We start from the raw sequence: 26,056 nt of genomic DNA, 5'->3' as shown, positions 1-26,056 counted from the left end.
TCACTTTGTTCTCAAGTTCTTTTGACATGATATCAGTTGTCTTTGACAGTTTCCTCTTTAGCAGTTATAAGAATTTTCAAGCTTATCTTGTACATTCCTTGCTTTGGGTATGGAACTGGCCATTTGCAAAAGAAGAAAATAGTATTGTGACATAGCTTAGAAAAACAAAATTTTAAGACCACAAGATACCTGAGTGCTAGGGATCCTTATTGATACTGCATTTGGTCATTGTTGGTATGCCTTTTCAGTGGCTATAGCTAGAGAATATGTCCAAATTTATCCATGCATATATACGTGTATAATATGTGTTCACATCTATAGGTGTACACGTTAAACTCTCTTGAGTTCAACCTACTAATTCTACATCAGACTGAGAACTGTGTAGTGTTTTTGCTTAATCTTTTCTGTATTACTTTGTCTTTCTTCTGCATTATTCACCTTTCTTACACACTAAGAAAATTGCTTTTCAGGAACATGAACAGAATTATTCTTTGATTCTACTTCACACGTTAGCCTTAAAATAACTATTCTAATATCATCCTTATCAATATAACATTCTTACATACATATTCTCTATTCTTTACTCACTTTTTCATAGTCCTATGAGAGTCACGTGTCTGAGCATACAGCCACATCATATTGTCATTTCCTTTGACCCCTCCTCTAGTCTTACCTCTACAAGTAACTATATCACCATCTATTTCTTGCCATTTGGTTATATGGAATTTGATCTGTGTAAGAATCCTCAGGAAAGACTCATGGAAACAATATTCTGTGAGTCTTTGCATGTTGATAAAATTTCATGTTCATTATACTGAAAGTCCTCATATTTTTGAATATAAAACCAATGACTCATATACTTTTTGAGTATTTTAGTTTTGTAACTCTTTTACTCTAACAAAGTATTGCAGCTGAATAGTTTAAAGATAATCTAGTTTTCTTCCCATTATAAGTAATTTGCTGTTTTTGCCAGAGAAAATAATTTTTCTCTCCTTTTAAAAAAATTTCAAAAAAATTTTTTTAGATTATTTATTTATTTATTTGACAGCGAGAGATCACAAGTAGGCAGAGAGGCAGGCAGAGAGAGAAGGGGAAGCAGGCTCCCTGCTGAGCAGAGAGCTTTATGCTGGGCTCGATCCCAGGACCCTGAGATCATGACCTGAGCTGAAGGCAGAGGCTTAACCCACTGAGCCACCCAGGTGCCCCCCAAAATTTCAAAATTTTAATAGATTATATTTCAGGTATGTAATGTGATTTTTTTAACATAGAATTTTAATTTTTTTAAATTTCATGAATGCTTTAATAATTTTAGCTTTTGTTCTGTTTTTTTGCTTCAATTTTCTTTAGACTCCTATTTCTATACATTAGATTTTGCCTATTGTAAATGTCATTTTGTCTGATCTTTTATATGTTTTTTCATATTTTTGATTTAAAAAAAACTCTCATTTTGTATCTGTCTTAAGTCATCACATTCTGTGTTTATTTTTCTGTGTTCCTCCTAATTAGGTATTTATGTTAAGAATTATTTTTTTTCTTTTTGTTTAAATCATATTGTTTCTGGATTTTTCTAGTTTTGATTTACATTGTTTTTTAATGTATTTCATCATTTTGTTAATTTTTATAGTATTTATTCATTTATATTTTTAGCTCATCTAAACATAGGTTATAACAGTTTTAGTTTTGTTCTGTTCCTTGGATATGTCTTTCTGGTATGGTATATGCTATTATGGTCTGTAAGAATTTTATTCTGCTCCTTGTCCTCTTTTTGTTATAACAATGCTGCTCGGATTTGATTTTGATACTTTTCTACTGCTCATTTTTACTTGAACTCAGCTTTCCCCAAAATTTAGAGGAAAAGATGATTTGGGGTAGCTTTGATCACTTCACAGAGCTCTTTCTCTGCTATTTTGTGTGGTGTTCAAAATTATGTTGCTTTCTCAGACTCCTGGTTCTCTTCTCTGCCCCCTCTCTCTGTGCAGCCACTATTATCTGCACATTCGTTCCTTCTCTCACTGTGTCTTCTCACATTTTTTCTTCTATCACTCCTGCTCTATTTTCATTTCACACAGCTAGTTTCTCCTCAGTTTAGATCCTTGCTCTGGAAGAGAGCTTTGGCTGGTCAGTTTCAACCAGTCATAGGGTCTAGACTTCTCACTCTCTTTAAGGGTGTAGGACCTTTGTACTCACTGGATGGAGGACTGGGTAAAACCTCTCCTAGGTTCAACTACCATTTTCATGTTGGCCCAGTATAATTCCCTGGAACTGCCTGTTCATGATTTAGGGCTCCTCTGCTCTCAGGTGCATCACTCACCCTCTTTCTTCTCCCTGCTCTCTCCCTCACAGATACCTCTGCCATGTGGGTCTTGTGGCTGTAGCTGGATTCATTTCACCTGCTTGAATATTGTGGTTGTGAAAATGTGTTTTGTGGCAGTTACTCTCCATAGATTTCATTCATTTATTCATTCACTATTAGTTGTCTTGTCCACTTTATGTGGGGATAGAGAGGGAATCACAAATATGCTACTGCTGTTGTCATTTCCTCCTCCTCCTCCTCCTCCTTCTTCTTTTTTTTTCCCTAAACTCCAAAGATGTCATGCAAATATAGCCTCAGTTAATTGGTTTGTTTGGTCATTATTAGTCATATCTATTTTCTGTAGCTTGACAATGGAAGTAAAGCCTGATCTTTCTTTTCAGATGATCATGGAAATATGGCATCATAGTTTGAAATACAAGAGAAAGAAAAGCCTTCGATTTCCAATGTGCAAGAAAATCTTAGGACAAATTTAGATCTTAGCCTAGGTGTTAATGTTATCTAAACTACCTTCCTTTTGCACCTACTTGGGGGTACACTTACTCTATGAAGTATCTTAGTGGAGACTGTTCTAGATTGGTGGTTAATTTTAGTTGGCAATGAGCTCAGTTCTTTCAACTCACTTAACATCAATACCATGCATGGTCTGCTATACTTTGGTTTGTTGTGCATGCAAACTCCATCTCAAACTTGCAATAAGGATCATTGCAATAATTTCTATCAATATACTATTGTAGAGTATACAAACTATGCACACAATAATTAATAATTAATCAAGTAAGTAGTTTTAGTTTTAAGAAGATTTTTCTGTCCTATGAAATGTATGAGGTCTGAGATGACTCACCAATTCTCTTACGCAACCTGTCTCCGGAGTTTGGTGGAGCTGATGAGGCCAGTCTTCTGAATGCCATGAAGCAAAATTTTAGAGTCATACCAGGCCTTTCTCCTGAAACAACTGAGATTATATTTGAGGTTTTGGAATCCTGTTGTTCTCTGTAGCTTTCCAGGATCCCTTGTATGGGGAGATATGTTGTAAGTCCCCTTTTGTATGTAGTCTACCATATTATCATCCTTGAAATAGACATTAGTCAAAAGGAACTAATATTTTCCCTATAGTTTATTTCTTTATTGGGGCTGAATTTGGGTTTTAATTTTTTGACCTGCATATTTCATTAAATAAATTACAATAGTTAATTCTATGTGTTGACTTGGCTAGGTAATAGCACCTAGATATTTGGTCAAACACTATTCTAGATGTTTCTACGAAACTTCTTTTTTTGGGGGGTGAGATTTACATTTTTTCAAACATTTATTTATTTAAGAGAGAGAGAGCACACATATGAGTGGAGGGAGGGGCAGAGGGAGAAGGAGAGAATCTCAAACAGACTCCCTGCTGAGCATAGAGCCTCATGTGGGACTCAACTCCTGACCTGAGATCATGACCTGAACCAAAATCAAGAATTAGAAGTCTGACTGACTAAGCCATCAGGTGCTCTGGGATGTACATTTAAATCAGTAGACTTTGAGTAATAAAGATTGTGCTCCATCATATGGTGGACCTCATTCAATCAATTGAAGACCTTAAGAAAAATTCTGACCTTCCCTAAAAGAGGGAATTCTGCCAACAGACTGCCTTTGGACTTGAGGTACAACTATTCTCTGTATTTTCAGCCTCTAGTTTCAGGTTTTGGAATTGCCAGCCTTTACAACCCTGTGAGCCAATTCCTTAAAATGAATCCCTCTCTAGTTTCTTTCCTCTCCCTAGACACACACACACTCCCTCTCTATTGGTTAGAACCCTAATACCCAAATTATCTATACATGGTCAAAAATAATGCAGAATTCTTGCACTGATATGTGCATATTCTTTTTCTATTATTCTTAACTGTATATGATATTTTGTTCATGCTTCAGAAAATTTGTTCTTCTAAACGACTTTTCAGATAAACATAAAGTTATTGTGTGGTACAAATCTATACCCAGATAAGAAGGCCAAATTAGGACAATTCTGTTCTAAGCCTTAAGAAAAGCAATTCTAGGGATGCGTGGGTGGGTCAGTTGGTTAAGTGTCTGCCTTAGGTTCAGGTCATGATCCCAGGTTCTGGGATCCAGTCCTGCATCAGGGTCCTCGCTCAGTGGGAAACCTGCTTCTCCCTCTGCCTGCCACTCTCCCAGTTGTACTCTTTCTCTCTGACAAATAAATAAAGTCCTTAAAAAAATAGAAAAGTAATTCAATTTTTCTGATTTCCTACCCTTGAAGATTGAATATAAAATGTGAAAGACTTACAGTGTTGAGGTATAGGGAAAAAGTAAGGAAGCAAAACTCTGGGTCTTTTTCCAGCCTACACAGTAAACAAATGACAAGTCATATAGGTCACTTACAGCCTTACTATGCTTATCCAAGATAGGACATCAAAAACTGATTTGGGTCCAAGATTCCTTAGAGCAAAACAGAGGATATATTTATGAATTTATACCAATCTATATTTATATCCATATATAGATGAATATATATAAACACATATACATATATGTACATAATATACAAATGCATATTTAGATCAGAAACTAAACATAGGTAAACTAATTAGTCAATAGAGTATTTCAGGATTTTGACTATTTTCTCCTGAAGACAGCGACAGTGATAAGTTTGGGTAAATTCCTTTGAGCAGTCCATATGGTTCTTAATTGTTATTAATGATAAAAATAAAACTATCTGCTGAGAGACATTCCCTGAGCTATTCTACCTAAGTGACTTAATTTGTTTAATTGTTATAGGAATTATTCTGAAGGAAGCATTATTGCCAGCATTTTATAAATAAAGCAACTGAGTTTCAAAAAAGTTACATAATGTGCCCAAGGTTATGTGTGATTACATTTGAAGAATCATCTTGACATGTCTCAAACCTCCATCATTAGTTTTAACTTCTATCTTTATTCCTTTTTTTTTTTTTTTTTAATCTTTATTCTTTTTTAAGGCAAGGGCAAGTACTGGGACAGATCTTTTAAAAAACTCAAATTTCTAATCATTCTGTCCTGATTCCCCTTGGTCTATTGAACTTGATCTTTGGTATATATTTCTCCAAACACTTACGTGCATTGTAATGGTTCCTGACACTGGGCCTGATTAAGCAACTTGTCGATGATTGCACAGGGATTAATGGCTGAGCCATAAATTAAAAATTTCCATGGCTCTGTTCCCTTACTTTTTTGAGCTATGTTACCCTCCCAAAAACATATTATATATAATGACACATGTTTTTAAGTAAAAAGAACTCCTATGTTTCCAGACTTGCCAGTCTAGATAAGAAATGCATAGGCAGCACAGGCAAAGTTATTAGGGTAATATTTTCATGATTATATTTCTCTCAAGAAATTATGTCCCTTCCCACATGCTCATTCTCCAAGTAAAAGGAAGATAGTAGTGTTAAGAGAAGTGTATTATTGTACTCTAGTCTAATTTGCCTAGAGACTGTCACTCATAACTTTAAAAGTTCATTTGAATATTTGTTGGATAGAAATTGTAGCTAAAAGAAAAAAAAATCCCTCAGGCAAAATTAAGCAAGAGGTATTTTTGCATACACAGAAAGAAAAGGGTTAATTAAACCATCACCCTTAAAGGCACTTTTCTAGGACATTTCCTTTAACAGAATCTATTTGGAAAATGTATGCAAATTTACACGGATTTGGTGAGCAGTAAAAGGATATTGTAAATGTCATTAATTATGAATTCTAGAGAAGAGAGAAAATGGACTTTGAATGGACTGAGTCCATTTGTTCCATTATGTACATTTATCTGCATGTATTTGGAATTTACAGAATTACAACTGTATTTATTGGACACTTGCTGTATATTACACAAGGCTAAAGGACTTACAACTTACATTTGCTCTCTCATTTAACCTTCATATTTAATCTATGAGATCATTACTGGTATTACCCATTTTATGTGTTAGAAAAGTAAGTCTCAGAGGATCTTGCAAAATGATGCATGAAGTAGCAAATCAGGCACCCTAAACAATTCTGACTTAATCTCTAGCCTTTTCAAGTGCTATCCTTCCCTGTGCTCTTCCCTTCCAGATATCCCTGGATGCATGTGTGTGTGTGTATGTACATATAATTCTCACATAGCCAAGCTACTTGTATTTTTCTGTTTGATATTAATAGAAATACCTCTTTTTCATATTTTGGATAAAATGTTATTGGTTCCCATTTGCTTACTCAGTTCATATTTGTCTGTAAGAAACATATTTAATGTCTTATAGATCCCTTCCATTTTAAAACTATCAGGATTTTAAAGAGGAATATATGATAAATTTTATTAAATCCTCTTGTGGCATATCTGTTGAGATAAAAGTGTTTTTCTTTACTTTTAAACTTTCATGCAGCAAATAAAATCAAAGGACTTCATAGAGTTGAGCCATAGCTGGTTATGACATTTTATTCTTCTAAAGCATTTAATACCTATAATGTCAGATTTTGTTTGCAAATATTTTACTTATGAGTTTTCACATTTGTGCAGCTGTCACAAAAAGGACAGTGATTGACAGAGGAATGCAAATGTAGGTGAAAGATGTGAGACAGTAAACACATGAAGAAGGCTCCTGAGATTTGAGACTTAGTCATCCTTGCCCTTGGTCAAATCTTGTGAGCATGACCTGCCACCTCACTGAGTGCTAATCTGCTAGAGAATTATACCTTCTTGGAGGAGTGTGTGTGTGTGTGTGTGTGTGTGTGTGTGTGTGTATGTGTGGTGGTAGTTATAGAAATCCCTGTGGCACATTCCCAAATGTGATCATTCTGAGGATGGACTCAGAAATCAAATACAAAATATTTGTCAACCAAATTAGGGAATGAATATTCATTCCTTTTCAACCTTTGGAGCTATGATTAGCCAGTTCTGACATGTTAGTTCACAAATACTGGTAGGGTTGAATCAGGAATCAGGAGCCAATGCCACAGTTTCCCTTGGTTGGACAGAATAGTCTTTAAGACTACCAATCTCATAACATTTGTGTTCAATAATTTATTAATTTTAGCTGGCAACTGTTTTTTTTTTTTTTAATCAATTTTATTCTTTCTTCATGGATTGGGTTATTATAGCTGTTTCAAATATAAAGACTAGCATAGAGAGTAATACAATGAATGCCTGTTGTAAAAAACAAATTGTTACTGAGTAATTTGAACTTCCTTTGTATTCTGTTTTCTTTCTCCGTTTTGTAGAGATAAGTACCAAGTTCAACGTGTTGTATCCTTTCCATTTGAGTTCTTATATTATAGCAATAATAGTTTATTAAATGGTTTTACAATTCTCCACTAATGACAGGATATTATTTGTATCACTTTGAGATTTGATTTTCTTACTTTATATGATGTTTTAAAAAGTCATACCTGTTGATATATGTAGTTGTTGTATAAATAGTACAGAATACACCACACCCTTTTATATATTTCACTACTCAGGGACATTTGTTGCTTCTATTTTTGTATTTTTACAGCAAATGTTAAAAAGACATATTTATATATGGTTCCCTTTCTCTTATGTGAGAGTTTTGAAACCCAAAATAGAATTGTTGGTGGAAGAGTTAGCTCATATTCAGGTTTACTATATCTTGCCAAATTGTTGTCCATTAATGAAGGTTGTCTCACGGTGTGTCAGCTGGTGTTGGGAGCCCTGTTTAATACCAAGTGAAAAATAGATTGAGCAATCAGAAGTAGCCTCAGGGGACTGGGAAAATGGTTTGAGGGTAATAGACAGGTAGGCAAATGTCACTGAAGAAAAATCTTTTTAATTTGCAACTCTGCAAGAGAAGACACACTAGCCATCATGACTATGACAAAATAGAACAGTGCACTTTCCTTCACTTTGATGGGCACTTCTACAACAATCTCAGTCATGCAGAAGCTTCAGTTCAAATTTTTACATTATTTCAAGAACAAAAGAATAAATTAGAACATGTCTCATTGGAAAGTGTTCCATGCAATTATTGTAAATTATTTTTCTATGGATCCGCTCTCACTTCACCCAGAACTTCAGCTCCCAGAACAGATCCATTGAATGAGAGCCAGCAGGCTCACTGGCCCTGGCCAAATCTCTGTCCAGAGGTCCTGGTAGGATGGGCAAAACATCTTTATCAAAAGAGCTCCAGAACTGGGTATCCAAACACTCATCTGGACAGTATGCCTTTGAGAATACAAATATGATTATAATATATTCTAATAAAAAATTCATAATAATAGAAAATGTTGGCATTTAGCTGACATTCAAATTTAAGCAAATTAATTTAAAATATTTACTATTTATCACAACATTAATTGGTATTTTGTGCTTTATATGTAAAAATTGATTGTGTGTGTGTGTGTAGCTGGAAAGCCTTGAAACCTGAAAGAAGAATAGAGACATGGGAATTTTTGAGCACTGTCAAAGTTAACATATAGTTAGTTCATTAATCAATCAGTGGGATTTGAGGAAAGAAATTAATATTTACAGAGATCAAAACATCATACATATGAAGACTGTGGGCTTACTAAGTTTCTCTTCAGCTATTTTACTTATTCTGTGGAGCTAAGAATGTGCTTTTTGCTTTTGACTTAACATCAAACATTAAATAAACATTTATTGACCAATTTTTCTGTGCTGTTTGTTTCACTGGGTGTTTGGGAAATTTTATATCAATAGCTATAACCAATGGAGCATTTATTTGGTATCAAGATATTTTCATACATTTTTTTTCAATAATCCTAAAATAACACTGTGAGGTAGGAATTATTAATCTTTTTCAAAAGTAGGTTGAGAAAGTTGAAAAACCTGTTCAAGGCAATGCCACAATAAGAAGCAGATCTGTTATTCAAAGTTGAGACGATTCTTATTCCAAAGTTTGTGTCTATGAATAATGAATGGATGAACAAATGCAAATGGTAATATAATAGGTATAAGCAAATAGTTAAGGGCTCTCCAAGTCTCACCAGGACATCTAGCAGAAAAGGCACTTCAAACAGTGGCCTAAAGGATGAATTGTGGTTATTGTGATGGACAAGGAAGGCAAGAGATCCCTAGGAAAAGGGACGCAAACATAAGCAAATGGATAGAGTGACTGGAAAAAAAAAAAAAAAGCATGATTTATTTGAGGCACTAAAAGCACAAAAATTTAGTATTAAATAGACATAGCACTTGAAAGAAACAGGCATGCTGGAAGGGAATGGAAGGGAACCAGAGTATGTGGTACCTTGGATGCCATGTTCAAGATCTTAGCAGGGAGCAAATGGACACTTACATGATATACTTGAGAGTACACTAATGCAGGGTCTCTCTACAGAGGCGTGAGTGTGAGTTGACGAGGTATCCCTCAGCCAGCAACATTGGTGTGCTGTTGTCACTCACAGACCTGAAAAGAAAAGGGGAGAAAGTGATTACAATACCATAGAGAGTAATTGCAATACTAACAAAGGACTCCTTTTCAGTAGAGAAATACAACCAATTCACAACTTGGGAAAATTAATACCCTAAATTCATTATTTTTTCACCTGCAATATCTTGCCATTATCTCTCATTACCAAACCCAACCACAAGCCAGATGGCAAGGTAGCCCGCTGATGATGCAGGTATAGATCAGGCCTCCAGGGCACACAGATTAGGGAGAGGAAGGGAGGAGAGAAAATCTAGATGAAAATAAGGACTACCCAGTAGAGGGATAAGAAGTTTTACTGTATAGATGTTGGGGAACAATTGAAGAATTTAAGGTGTTAGGGGATCAGATGGGAGAAAAGAGAAGGTTGCTCTGGCAACAGAAAAAGAATAAATGTTCAAGGCATTGCTCAAGGCAATGCCACAATAAGAAGCAGATCTGTTATTCAAAGTTGAGACTATTCTTATTACAAAGTTTGTATCTATGAATAATGAATGGATGAACAAGTGCAAATGGTAATATAATAAGTATAAGCAAATAGTTAAGGGCTCTCCAAGTCTTAGTGTAATAGTAGAGAAAGAATGGCATTAAGTGGGATTGCAAGGATCCCATTAAGGAATGGTGAAGGTGTGCACAAAGCAATGACTGTGGACTAGGTGAGGAAAGACCCCACATTAGAGACATGATAGCAATTTATAGCACAGCTAAAGGCCTGTCTGGAATGTCTGCAGGAAGAACAATCATTAGTTTCCTGAATTGTATATTAGCTTACATGTCTAATATGAAGAATAATTGCTTTAGCGTCAGTAAGACTTTGCGCCTTGCATAGACTGGATGCTTGCTCTAAAATGTAAATAGTCTTGTTTACTCCTGGCCAGTAATGATTTTTAATCAAGACAGAGGGTACCCTCTCCAACTAAATAGTTGATTTGGTAATTGAACTGTGAAAAGATTCCAAGTTCATTTAATTGCTAACATTTTCCTTAAGGGTAAGGAATATTAAGAATATTAACTATTATTGTACTTTAAGCTAGCTTGCTAGCTAGAGGTATAGATCAAGATTATAGATAAAGATTATGTGCCAAGTAATATTTATGTACCTACGTCCCTTATATAACTGAAAAATCCAGTCTTCTAAAAACTCATAGATAAAATGTTTCCAAATGTAGCAAATCATAGATTAATCTAAAAAATACAAATCATAGTTGAAAAAAATTTAAAATTCAAATCATGGTTAATTTTGTTTGTTTGTTTAAGTTAGATCAGACCACAAAGCCTGATTTGTGAATTGTTTGAGAGTGAGGAGTTGATCTTGGTTGAGATTATTTTCACGTCCTGCGGATTTAGCATATAAACAATGAAAGGAATGCATAAAATCTCAGACACATAGTGCAGAGAGGAGCAAGGTATCCCCAGTGCCTCCTCTGTCCCTTGTTGTCCCAAAGTGAGGAGCCTCAGAAGCCCATTTAGATTGAGAAAACTGGTCTAAAACTATGGGTTCACCATGCTAAGTATTCTATAGCAGCTCCTTAAAGTGGGGAGGGACATTTCAGCACTCTAGAGTCTAACTTACATAAGATAAAAATCTTGCTTAATCACAGTGGCACATTTCTACATTTTGAATAGTGACCCTGCCACTCACTAACTGCATAACCTTGGGTAAGTTATACAGACTCACTGTGCTTCGTTTGCCTAATTTATAAAATTAGATAATAAAATTAGTTCCTCTATAGATTTATTGGGAAGATTAAATGAGTTAATTTATGAGAGATACTAGCTGGGCACCTGGCATGCTATAGGCATATAAAAATATTAAGTGTAGATTTATTTCTTGTTGTACCACTAACCCCACTGGTGATTTCAGGGGAACAGGCTTTTTAAGGAACTAGATAAGAAAGAGGTTCACAGTACCTAGAGGATGTCAATATCATATCTATTGTCTATCTTTCATTCTATCTGTCTGTCTAACCATCTATTACTTACCATCTATTTCATAAGAAATTACTGGAAATAGGAAAAAATAAAATTGAGGATAAACAAAAATGAACAAGAAGAAAGTCTAAGGGAAGAGAAATTGCAGATTAGGACAAAGGGAGCTGAAGAGAAGTGGTGTTGGAGTAACAAGAATCCCATGTAGACAGAGGAGGACATGAGTGCAGAAGCATCCATGATGACAGAGAGAAAGCCTTGGTTCATATTGAATGTTGAGGCCACGCTCTTGTTATATCACAGCATATTCCAGTAATTGTTTTCTATTGATTCTACTAAAATTTATGGGGAATCTACTATTTCTAAAGCCCTTGAGGATTTATAGACCTAAGGGATTTCTGCCATTAAGAAGTCACACCAGGGAAGAAGCATTTCTATCCCGTGTGTTCTTACAAGAATGGGAAAGTGAATATCTTACTTTATAAGCTGTTTTGATAATTGTAAAAAATGATCATAAATGGGGCCTGTAAATACAGCTATTTATTCTCTGTTAGCCCATTTATTCTTTTTTAAAAAAAATTATTAACATATAATGTATTATTTGCCCCAAGGGGTACAGGTCTGTGAATCATCAGGCTTACACACGTCACAGCACTCACCATAGCCCATACCCTCCCCAATGTCCATAACACAACCACCCTCCCCCTACCCACCCCAGCAACCCTCAGGGTTTTTTTTGTTTTGTTTTGTTTTTTTTGTTTTGTTTTTGTGAGAGTAAGTCTCTTATGATTTGTCTCCCTCCCGATCCCATCTTGTTTCGTTTTTTCCTTCCCTACCCCCCAAGTCCTCCACTTTGCCTCTCAAATTCCTCATATCAGGGAGAGCATATGATAATTGTCTTTTTCTGATTGACTTACATCACTCAGCATACTACCCTCTAGTTCCATCCATGTCGTTGCAAATGGCAAGATTTCATTTCTTTTGATGGCTGCATAGTATTCCGTTGCCCATTTCTTCTTTAATACTAAGTTTATTGTCTCAGGTAAGTGCTACTCTACAACCAGGGATGCTCAGGATAAACCCTCAGGCCTCAGTGTGGTGGACTTGGGGCTAATGGCCCTGGCCACAAGTGCTCTTCTCTGTTTGTTGCAGCATGGCACATGTGTACCACGTTCTGTGCACACCAAGTGGGAGATGTTGGGAAATGAGGCTTTATTGAGAGTATTGATGGATGCATTGACCCTTTTCCTTCATTACAAAAGCTGAAGGTACTTATTCATTGATAAAAATATGATCCTGAATGGTTATTGTTTATAGGAATACATTCATATTTGGATGTTTTTTTCAAAGTAAGGTCTTGCTGGGTGGTATCATTAGTAATACGTGCCTAATAAAGAGCACACAGTACATGTTAGATAAATTCTGGGACTAGTTTTGCTTGCCATCAGAGTGAGGCCATTGGGGTGTGATTACAGTTGCTGGAGACAGCATATGGCTTTTCTCCCATCTTAGAGGGAGAAGATCATACAAAGTTCACCGAAGAGTCATTAATTCCTCTTCTTCAGGGCTGTCAGCTCAGCAGCCCATTTTCATAATTGATAATTTCCAATAGGTTACTTGGCAGGATCTCTATTTCTAGTATTTGTGGTAGGAAAAGTGGAGGATTTCCCATCTATGATTAAGTGTTATTTAACCCCTGGATGGCTTCATGTAGTCTTTGATCACCTGTGGCAAACTATACTGGAATTTCTAAAGCTTTTGTTTTGATATTTGCAACTCCACATTATAGACAGTTTTAAAAGAGGTGGAAGTCTGCAAACTGAAGTCCTAAAAAGTTCAAATTCATTAATGAGAGCTTAATTTACTAATGAATTTACTAATGAGAGATACATATGAATGTAAATCTAGCCAGACTCCTTTATAAATATAGAATATTAAAAAAGGAATACAAAAAAAAATGCAAGATGAGGAAGGGTTGTGAGGAGTGATTTAAAAAAAAAATAGTTCAGGGCCTTCTTGATGTCCCAGTTTTAGAAAGATAAAATTTTTAGACATGAGCACTTTTGGTTTATATTCTCAACTCTGCCAGGAAGGTTGCAGCTTCCCGGGGAGAAAGAGCTTATTTTACATTTTCCACCTTAATATATATTATCTTTCCTTTTTTCCACCATGTTACAACAATTTCAATGCCTTTTAAGTTAGCTCATCAGCCGACAGGAACATACTCTTAAGGGTTCTGACTGACCTTAAATTAGGGGAACCGAATACAGCAGTAGAAAGAATAGACTCAAAAGTATCTTACAATCAGAGTGGCTTTACAAACTTGTATTCCAGTTTCTAATCATTCTACAGAAGACTGTCATGTAGAAAGACTCTAGAGATGTTATTAAAATATTCAAAGAGTCTTTAGTGACTGTGAGCAGCATATTTCAGGATTCTATTTTAAACTCAAAATTCTTAAAAGGAAAATATGAATTATGTATTATTATTTGACATGACAGTGGTCACCTTTGTATCTCTCATGAGGGCCTTTGAATTATCCTGTATTTTTAAGATGATGGAAGGGGTATACGCATACTGTAGAGCAATGCAGGTGTCCTTCCCTGTGGTCTGCGTGGGAATATTAGATACTCTTTAACGTGAGCATGAGGTCTTCTTAGACAGCAGTAGCTCATTGTACAGTAGGGATCAGAATGTCACAAAGAAGGGTAGAGGTTGCCATTTCTGTAAAAGGACAAGTACTACACAAGGCAAACAACAACTTTGTTCCACTCCCATCATTTACAAAGTCCTATTTGACCTTAACAAAGTAGAAGTGAGCTCTGGGGAAGGAAATTCAACTCAAAGATACTTTATTATCAGACCTGTTTTTCAGGATTGTTATTCCAGTTCATAATCATTTTACAGAATTTCATCATCTTGAAAGACTCTAGAGATGCTATTAAAATATTCCAAGGAAGATTTTAGTGACTGTGCATGGCATATTTCAAGATTCTCTCCACTGTATAATGATGTAGAGGATATCTAGTAAATGTCTTAAAATAGGCATCTTTTTTCCATTGGAAATCTAATGAATAATTTTCATTATAATTTAAAGAGAAATTAGAAAGGGAAATAATTTAAAGCCTGCTTAATTCACCCTCATTTCTGATAATAAGCCCTTCTCTACTGGGCCCTGCCTCTGCCCTTCCTTTTTAAAAGGATATTTAGCACATGTTCCTTCTTATTGGGTAGCATAATTACAGTTGTTAGTTAAGTTATGAGAAAAAAAAAAGTAAGGTCAGGATTCTTACAGATCATTTACTTACTGCTTCAGGAGGTTAGGGTTGAAGGGGCCTTAAGAAACATGAGGTCATCCTAGCAATTGCCAAGACAGGTTTGATCTGGTGTCTACTTTCTCCCTTGTATTATGTGAATATATCTTAAGAGTAGAAAAACAAAACAAAACAACAAAAACAGTTCCATAGTAAAAGGACTTATGGGTACAGGCAAGGACAGAATGTTCTGTGGAATTCTATCAGAACTCAGGGACATGGCTGAGATGTTCCAAAGTCCTTTGCTTCAAATCTGAACACAGAGATTGCTCACCAACACTAGAAAAAAAAGATAGCAGGAAGGTTCTCCTAAAAAGCTAGAGAAACCCTTGAAAAAATGACAGCCTTAAAGCTAGGATCCTTTCGTCCAGCCTTGAAGTTAAAGATGTCTTCAGGAAGTCAGACTACTGTTTTTCCTACACATCCACATAGTTGCAGTGAAGTCCAAGTTTGTCTAGGATAAGATATCTCCAAGGAGTATTCCAAGCAAACAGGAAGGATTCATAAATACATGTGCACTAAGTAGAGATCTTCATGTCAGCCTTGTGGAATTAGTGAGTCATTGGGCCCAGGCCAGGATAGTTGGAAAAGAATTAGAAGACTTTTCATATGCATAGTGTATTTCATAGAAGAGAAATGTAAGAAAGATTCTACTACAACATATTTCTCAAATCTGAGTCAAGCCTGTATAGGGTAAGCAATGCATAAGGTGAAATATGTTTTACTTGGCAATATAAAAATTTGGAAGGACTTGAGTTCACATATTGATTCTAGTACTTTGTAAGTGAGAACACCTCAAACATGTTAATTAACCACTCCTACTGTGAAATCCTTCATCTGTGAAATAAGATTAGTTAAAATTATTTCTCTGCTTGACACCAAGATTTCTCCTAAAGAATGAATGTCTTTATTTAGCAACAGACTCTAACTGGGGTAGAGATAGTGAACCTTTAAGTACATGAGTTTGTAAGAGACAAGAAAAGTGCCAGTCCATACACTCTGTTAAGCTGGCAAAAATTGCCAGGGTAGTTTATTTGTACAGCAAGGAAGTATAATGTTTTATTTTAAATCATCTGCTATATAGTCTTGCAATGAAGTGCTTGTCTCCATTACACCTTAAATCTCTTCTGTGTAAAAAATCTACAGAAAATTCACCATCTCCTATGAATGGCAGTCTGAAGGGGAGGAAGTTATGGAATCGAGTGAAAACTGGATTTTTTTTTTTAAGATTTTATTTATTTATTTGACAGAGAGACACACAGCGAAAGAGGGAATACAAGCAGGGGGAGTGGGAGAGGGAGTAGGGAGCCCGGTATGGGGCTCGATGCCAGGATGCAGAGGCTTAATCCACTGAGCCACCTAGGCGGCCCTGAAAACTGGATTTTAAGGGGAATTCAAGGCTGCAAGAATTAGAAGTGTTAGAGAAGGCCTTGGACCTTCCATGTGAATAAGATGGGATTTGAAGTGATTTTAGAAGATCTTAAAGAACAGAGTGACTGTGCTAATATCTTAATAAAGTAGCTGATATGGTTGTGAGAATACAAAATTAGATTAAATTAGATAATGTAAGCATGTTATTTCACCAACTCGGTTGCCCACACCTTCCTTGTAAATCTGATGCTCCTTCACTTTTTTTCGCTTTCCCTGGATGTCTTTGCCCTCATATTTAACACGGCCACACAAGACTTTACTCTATGATCCTACTTGGATCTGAACTTACTGATAATATTCTATTATGAAACTCTCTGAGCATTTAAAATTGGGAAAATAATGTGTTTTTCAGAAATATATGAAGATTCACTAAGATAACATATAGGAAGGGGACAGTTTATAGAATTCACAGTGCTCTAAAAGTAGGTTCTACAATTGAACAGCAATTCACAACTGTTCTAATAAGAAAAAAATAAAATAGAAGAGATTATAGAGGCTCTTCTCCAAACAAACACCTCCAGTCTGGACAAGAGCTGGAAGGAACCTGAGTGATTCCCCTACTTCTTGATGGGACCCTCAGTTTAACTGTGTATCAGAATCCAGAACTCAGTCCTCTCGATTGCCAGGTGTCTTTTCTGGGGGTCTCTATGCACAATTTCCTGGTGATGCAGATTCATTAGTATAATAATAGACTTAGAAAGTCCTGGCCTCTCTACACCTTCATAGCAAGCATCTTTTAAACCCAACGTTTGACTGAGACAGATGCCAGGCATTTAGAACAAGTTCTTCGATTGGCCAATCTATTTTCATTTGGTTGTCATGGTTGGACTTGAACTATTTCAGACTTTACTGAATGTGAATAACAGCTAGATTCTTCTCATTTTTTTTACATGAGAATTTGACAGCATTGATTTAGGAAGGGTTAAGGTTGAGGAAGGTGTGAGGCCTGCCTTTCCCCAGATTTTTCCCTGCTATCACATTTAACTCAATTCCTCCTGATTCTGGTCAATGGCAAGAACACGTAGCTCTGATATCCTTTTATACACATGTTGACAGCTCTGATGTTTCCACTCCGTCTTCTTATAGCCTTCAGGCAGAGCACACATAGTTCTCTTAACCTTCCCACATAGATTTTATTTTGTAAATTCTCTACCGTCTTGTGACTTCCTTCAAAGCTTTCCATCTGTTTTCCTTTGAATAAAGACCATATAGAAAATCAAAAGGGCCAGCAGAAATAAAAGTGCAAATATATTTTATCTTGCTTTTTCTATCTACTTCATTTTCTTTGTTCAATAGCAGGATGAGCTTACAAGAAAAGGCAATAATCTGGGCGCCTGGGTGGCACAGTCATTAAGCGGCTACCTTTGCTCAGATCATGATCCCAGGGTCCTGGAATCGGGCCCCGCATCAGGCTCCCTGCTCCACGGGGAGCCTGCTTCTTCTTCTCCCATTCTCCCTGCTTGTGTTCCCTCTCTCGCTGTGTCTCTCTCAGTCAAATAAATAAATAAAATCTTAAAAATCAAAGGCAATAAGCCTTTTAAGTGAGTAATTGCTCTGGTCCACATAACACCATGACTAAGCCAAGTGCTTCTCTCTGAAAACATAAGTTAGATTTGGTGCTAAAGTGAAATCAATGTCTGAGTACAAAAGACAAAACACAAAAACAAAACAAAAAGTTCCCTTTTAATTCCATTAGTAAAGAGTTTATTAGATTGGATATTCAGTCTAATCTGGATGATTAGACATGAACAGGAATGTGGTTGACATTTTTTCAAGACTTTCTTTCAGGAGAATATAATATAACCCCAAACAATGCTTTGCCAAAGTATCACTGGAAGGCTGAATAAATTTTGAAGCCACTCAGTATTTTACCTCATATCAAATCTTGCCTGCAATCCTGCTTTGAGATTGAGCTATGCAAAATGGAAAGATTTTGTCAATAAAACACACACACACACACACACACACACACACACACACACAGAGGTCTGCATACATATATATCCATTTTTATAATGTTGGTTTCTGAGGTTGAGGTGTTGGTTGTTTTTGCCATCTCTCTTCCCCTCTTTTTTTTTTTTTTTTTTAATTAGAAATACTAAGTACATCTCCTGTGTCTAGATATCATGTTGTGGGATTTGTCCATGCCAGCTTTACTAACAAAAGCAGAATAAAATAGAAAACAATGTTTTTGACAAAGCCAGTTTTTTAATGTTTTGATTTATCTAAAGTTGGTATTTCTACTGTTCATGTTCTTCACCAGAAATTTTAGAAGCTCTTAGAATAGGAACTTTTTTATCATTTCTTTTTTCTAAGAGTGCGTACATGTAGCAAATAGCAAGCAAAATATTTGATTTTGATTTTAATTATAATTGTTAAGGTACTGTGGAGAGATGGATTCATGTAAAGTAATTTCTAATTTAGTTTGAATCAGTATGGTTTATAAACACCTTACTTATTAGTTAGTAACTTATTGATTTAGAAGAAAATTAAAAATCAATTTGAAAACTGATTTATAGAAAACTAACTCCTTTCCCTGTGTCATCCCTCCTCAATTACTCAGAGAAGTAAAAACTTATTAATACACGTGGTGTGCCGTGTAGCTACATACAAATCTAGAAGTTCCTTCCTCCCTCAAATTTGTTATCAATAAAGCTTTTAAATAATCTTTGTTAAGGTGATGCTTCATTTTATGTGTCGACTTGACTGGGCCATGTGGTGCCCAGATATTTGGTTAAACATTATTTCTGGTTTGTCTGTGAGGGTGTTTCTGGATGAAGTTAACATTCATCAGTCAATGAGCAAAGCAGAATGTACTCTCTCATGTGAGTGGGCTTCATTCAATCCACTGAAGGCCTGAATAGACTAAAAAGACTGAATAAGGAAGAATTCTTTTTCTGCCTATCCTTGTGCTAGGATATTGGTCTTCTGCCTTTAGACTTAGACTGAAACTTACAACATCAAATAACCTGGTTCTCAGGTCAGACTCTGGAACTATATCATCAGATCTACTGGGTCTGGATTTTTTAGTATCTGTAACTGCACGAGCCAATTCCTAATAATAAATTTATATATATATGCTATTATGTATTATATCATGACATTTATATTTATTATATATATATATATATATATATAGTGTGTGTGTATGTGTATACATATACACACATACACATATATATACACAAAAATTTAATGTATTAAGGTTCTCCAGAAATAGAACCAATACTATTTAAATTATTATATTATATTATATTATATTAATCTAGAGAACCCCATGTTGGGGAACATCATCAAAGAACATGACCACTGATGACCCTATGGGTTAGACCTGGGCACTCAGAGGCTTTTCATTTCCTCCCCTCTTTTGGGAATGTGAGTTCTGCTTGCCTTTCCCACTGTCAGGATCTTCTCCAAGGACATGGTCTTGAAATAGTTACATGGTGTTGAGAACATCCACACAGTATATGTGACTAAACCCAGTTAAGACCTCTTTACACATTTTCAAGATTTGGTGGGTGCGTGCAGGGACCCATTTGTCTTGCTGCTGTTCATGACAAGCCTCATATGTAAGCTTTGTCTGTATATTATAAAAGCCACCAGCAATGTCGAGTGGTCTGCCTCTTCCTTCATTCTTTCTCTGCTCTCTGAATACAGGGGCAGTTAGAGATGACACCCAGAAAACCCCCTAGAGGGTTACAAACCAATTCCCTGACTAATATATTTAATTTATTTAAAATGTTATGCAATAACAAAAATATGAAAGAAAAAAACAAATTTGTACTATTTTTCAATGTAATATATCATTTTTCTCACCTTTATATTTCCAAATTCTGAATGTATGAGTCCAGGCTATATTGCAGTAGTGCAAATGTAACCTTTTATATGATCTCTCTGTAGCAATTTCTGGACACCAGTGCATGAAATTCCACGAATACAAAGGAAAGATCTATTTCTTTATCAGAGATGAAGTTTGAAAGGCAAATACTTTGAAAGAGGGTGTATATTGACTTTAATTTATGTGAAAGTGATGGGTGGTATTAGATACTTTTGAGAGTTTGTTTCCCAAAGAAGGTATGGTTTGGAGAAGGAAAATAGCTGAAGAGGGTCACAGAAGGAAAAAGCGGTGATAATATGCCCTAGGGTTTCTTTCTGCCAATGTCACATTTCTATAAAGGCCACTGTAATCAAGACCACTCTCCCAAAGCTGACTGGGCACATCTCCACTCTGCTCTGACCCTTAGGAATAATTCTGGGGATAAGAAGTTGCCTTCTTTTAAGATTTAATCTATTCTCTAACTAGAACTGTGAGAAAATATAAACTACTAAGCAGATGCCAGCTTGCCATCTAGGGCAGCCTGACCCACTATATAAATTCTAGGGAGAGTGAAGAGAGAAAGGATTCTTTTTCTATTTGGGCTTATTGTAAGCATAAGTACTAGAATATTCTTCCGATAACAGGTAGAGTCATGTCTCAATTGTTTACTCATCAGGATCAACTTGACTGCTTTCTGAAGATCGCTGTGACACAGTAAATGTTAGAAAAGATCAGGCAAATTTTCAAAAAGAAATAGATTAAAGCCTGAGCTTTTGTCAGTCACTGAAAAGGAAAAATAAAATCCATGTATCTATTTTTAATTTGTATAAAATGCCAACTTCAATTTCATGCCAAATTGAGTGTCATTATAGGATTAAATAGTTTGGCTACTAATTTTTGACATCACAGACATAATATTTTCAAATTTAACTTTTTGGTGGTCTCCAAACATTAGGTTATCTCATGTTCAGTTTGAACTTAACACATTGTCTTGTCCTTCTATTATCTAATAATTTCTAAAATTATCCAGAGTGAAAAGAATAACTTACTTTCTTAGTCATCTGTCTTCTAGCTCGCATTAGTAGGAAAGTATTAATGATCCAATTTTCCAGTTTAAATTTTTAGCAGTCTTCAAATTACCCCCCAAATTGGAACTTTTTGTGTTTTTTTTTCATAAACTTTCACCTCATAGTTGCTTTATTTATGTATCTGCTTATAATTACTTAAACATGTGTTCTAGTTATTGTGTTAGGAACTACAGAGGCAAGGGTGAACTACATATACAATCAACCCTCAGTGGTCTCTCAGTCTTTGGATAGGAGACATTTAAGAGGATCACAAAGCCATCCTACCACTCCAACAGCTACAAAAACAACAACAACAACAAACTTGCATGTGTTCTTGCTAGAAGAAAGTATAGGAATCAGAGGAAGAGACATGAAATCCAGCCCTCAGGTCTGAAGAAACATATTAAGGTAAGATGATGTGAGTGAAGTCTTCATCTTAAAGTATGACTGGGAATAATGGCCACAAATTGGATGGAAGGATTTTGCAGTGGCACCATTGGCCAAAAGTAGCATGGTTCATACCATGGTGATATGTAAGCTAGAGAAAATTAAATTAGATTCAAATGACTTAGGTGATATATTCACTAAATTTCAATTAATTTTTCAAGGGAAACATATTCTTAATTAACTTGTATAAGATCATTTAAATTCAGGCTCTGGCCTGATTTATTATTTAAATAAATAGCATTTATTAGGAAAAAGTATGTTCTGTTATTCACAGAAATGTTCATAATAAAATGGGGAATATAATATAAATACTCACTCAGAAGCCCATTAATACCTGATCATCAGAAGTAAGCTCAAAAAACTGTAAATCTGCTGTGTTTTCCTCAATCTGCTGGGGTCTTTGAGGTAGGAAGTCTGAATGACCTGCAGATACATTCTGATTCTCCTTTGTCTCTGTCCTGTTGGGCCACTTATGTTGAAATGTTTCCATTAAATATATTTTTGATCTCAAACAGTTAAAACCCTAGGTAAAAAACTTCATCTGTGGGGAAATAACGTTTAATCCATTTTTAAAACATCACTATATTGTTCAAACAAAATTATATTAATTATAAAAAATTTAAGTAATGTACCAAAATACAAAGAAAATGTTAGGAAAATAACTCACCTAATAAACATTATTTCACATACATATGAATGTATGTATAGATGAGGAGAGCAAATGAGAGTAAGAATGAGAGTAAGGGAATTTCAGGACATACTCTTAGTTCCAAATCATATTATCTTAATTAAAATGTATTAATTTAAAATTTTCCTAAGTTTACTAGGAGAAAAAAGAAAATTTAAGTGACTCTAGAAACATTACTGAACTTTTAGTAATTAACCCTTCATCCTAGGAAAAAACAACCCAGATGTCCTTCAGCAGGTGAAGGGTTAAACAAATGTAGCTCATCTTTCCCCTGGAACACCCAACAATTATGAACTCTTGACACAGAGAACAATTTGGAAGAATTTTTTTTTTTTTTTTTTTTTTTTTTTACTCAGAGAACAATTTGGAAATTTTTTCAATTTTTTTTTTGGATAAAAAAAAAAAAAAATTCTCAAAAGATCACATGCTATATGATTGCATTTATATAATATTTTTGAAATGACAAAATTATAGAAATGATGAACAGATTAGTGGTTGCTAGTGGTTAAGTAAGCGGTGGTGTGGGAAGGACATGGATGTGGCTCTAAGAGGGCTGCACTGAGTGGCGGTGGTGAAAACATACTTTCTCAGCTTTATCAATGCCATTAGCTTGCTTGAAATATCATGCTAGAGTCTACCAAGATGCTACCTTTGGGGAAACAGGGTGAGGGAACACCAGATCTGTCTGTGTTATTTTTTACAACTGCAATCTGCAATTCTTTTAAAATTGGAAGCTTAATTTAAAAAGAAAAAGCAGAGTGGATGAGAAAAAGAGGGTTGAGACCCAGCACTGAAAAACTCAGTAATCCTAAAAAGATAGGAACCTAATTAAAATATTAACTGGTTTACACATATTAAGTGGTCAAAAATGCATAAAAGTACAATGAATATGATATTTTATCTTGAAAAAGAAAATTCCTCAAAGCCTAAAGAATTTTGTGCCTAATCAACCACTGGGAAAGGCTTTATTATGTGGGTTCCTATGGTTTTTATGTTTTCAAAAATATCAAAAAGTTCTGATGAGCTTTTATGAGAAGAAAAATAAAAATCAGGTTTTCTTTGAAGAGTCTTAGCAATGATTATTTTTTGATAGGTTGTATGAATAATGAATAGCATAATAGAAAGCCTCTAGGAAGAATTTTCAGAACTTAGATAATCTCGTCATTTATTCAAGGGACTTTGGTCAGTCATAATGTAAATAAATATAACTATCTTTTTTAGTACTAGGTTGTGACTTGTTAAGAATGAAAATAATTTGGGTTAGAAAGTATTTTTTTTTCCTACAAACTAACTCTATAAAGGCGTGGAAAAAATAGGGAAATATAAGTATCTTAGCTTCATTTTAAGCTGATCTTTATAAAATGGAATTCTTCCAAAGTAAGCATTTATAGTACCATTTTGAGCTAAATGTAATATTGAAATCTGTATGAATGTTCATTAATTTAATCCGTGTGTGCCTATGTTTAGCAACCAAGTAGAGAATTAATATCTATCCCTTCCATAGTGATAAAGACTCAAATTCTTCACAACATTGTGAACCCTTCTTAACTAAATCATGGTTATGATAATAAATTCACATCTTGAAGGGCTTAAACCCAAGAGAATAAAGAACTTAATAATGAAAGTTAATGGGTTACAATCCATTTAAACAGTATATTCAGAAAGACTATGTTTCATTGGGGAGCTTTTGCCAGCTTAATGAATGAGAATCTTCTGTCCTGCATGTAAGAAATAAGCCTGGTTAACCACACAAGCAAGGTCAGCTCACTGATCAAAACACTACCAGAGAAGACAGAAGGTGTTTGAAGGGCACTTTATCTTCCAACCTGACCTTGACACAGGGACATTTTTCCCCTTATTATAAAATAGCAATTTACTGTGATTTTGTTTTTGAATTAATCATTTGAGGAAAGCAATAACTTTCCACACTGTAAGGTAAAATATAGATGATAGATAGATAGATGATAGATAGATAGATAGATAGATCTATGAGGGCAAAACGTCAGGTTATTCCCTCATCTATTTCTTGTTTGTGGGGCTCAAAGACAGAAGCCACCTTAATGAAGGAATTAAAATGTCCCATGAAACAGAGGAGATGGTGTTCTGCTATAAGAATCAGTCAGGCTGGTTTTTGGAGTTAGGCCATATAATTCCCAAGTGATCTTCTTTGTTCCATAGGCAGATTCATTACCATATTGCTCTGAATATTTATTAACTAACCTGAACTAACTGACCTGCCACTCTGAAACAGGTGCCCAGCTCTGCCCCTGGTGTGTGTCTAAGGATGCACATGGGAGAGAATTAGAAATTAATACCGTGAATTAGAAATATATAAACTGGGCAAGTGGACAAGGTTTGCTCAGGGGATGGAAGTGGAGGGAAAGAACAAGACTTCCTGAAAGAAAATAGCCACGAGTAAAGTGGAAGTCTGGGAGATGGGGCCAAACTGCACATCAGGCCCTAGAAGCAGAGAGAGCAGTGGGGCATGGTAAGGTGTGAGACTGTGTCTGGCCATCTGGCCACTTAGGACACACACACACACACACACACACACACACACACACACCACACACACACACACACACACACACACCCTACCTTTTCCCAGTCTTCTTCCTGAGTATGTGTACTTGAGAAAGACAGAGCTGTGATATACAGGAAAGAACTATGTCATTATAACCCAGTTTTAGGGAAAAAAAAAAAAGGTTACAAATAGAAAAAAACTGGTTATAAATGTGAAGGAAGAGAAAAACCAGCATTTAGAAAACCTGCTGTGGCAGAAAGAGTGGTGATAACAAAGAGGATAGCAAAGATCTCTGATGATATGGGTAGATGGTACAAATCACAAAATTCAGGGACATTAAGAAGTATAACTTTATATTTTTTATTGTTCAATTTGATTTTTTTTATATTTTTATTCAGGTAGAGCAGAAGAAATTGAATAAAAATTTGTCAGACACCTTCCTCAATCCAAAAATCGGTACCCAATTTGCAGGAACCCTATAGAAGGCCAAAGGGTAGGAAGATCCTCTTGTCATTTCTTCACTCAGGTGAGGTGTCCATCATTGTAGCTGGGTCATTGGCCAACAGACCACATAGGTAAATGCCATGTAATTCCTTATTGTTCTTCACCCAGGTCTTTTGTTCTAAGTGACACATTTGTGACATACAGGGCATCATGGGAATTATCTTGGCATGCTCTGCTTCCCTGAGTGGGCAGACATTTCAATGATGCTGTCTCAGCCTCATTAATTTAGATCGACGTCTCGGGCAGTAAGTGGATCCTGTAATGCTCCTAAAAGACTTCCTCATTCCCAAGTTTCTTTCAAGATATCCCAGTGCAGGTCCCTTCTCTGCAGGACCCGCTAAGATCTTAAAGCACATCATTTTTCTTGCTCCTCCCCCTTCTCCTCCAACATGAGGCTGGCTTTTCTATGTGGACCACTTCAGCAAATATAAATTGATTGAACTGGGTCTTTTGAGACCATTATAGTAATAGAGATAATAGAAGCCTAGCCAATAGTAGATTTTCTAATTTATAATTACAACAGTTTATAATGTATAATTTCCTAAGAGTTTCCTAATTTATAAGCCTGGTGTCTTCTCAGTTTATATTAAAGACCAAGACTTGTGGAGGCAAAAATCT

Source organism: Lontra canadensis, unplaced genomic scaffold, assembly GCF_010015895.1.
Source record: "Lontra canadensis isolate GAN:19392208 unplaced genomic scaffold, GSC_riverotter_1.0 scaffold11, whole genome shotgun sequence".
Lineage (NCBI taxonomy): Eukaryota > Metazoa > Chordata > Mammalia > Carnivora > Mustelidae > Lontra > Lontra canadensis.
The sequence above is the reverse complement of the archived record's forward strand: the minus strand, read 5'-3'. Positions refer to the sequence as shown.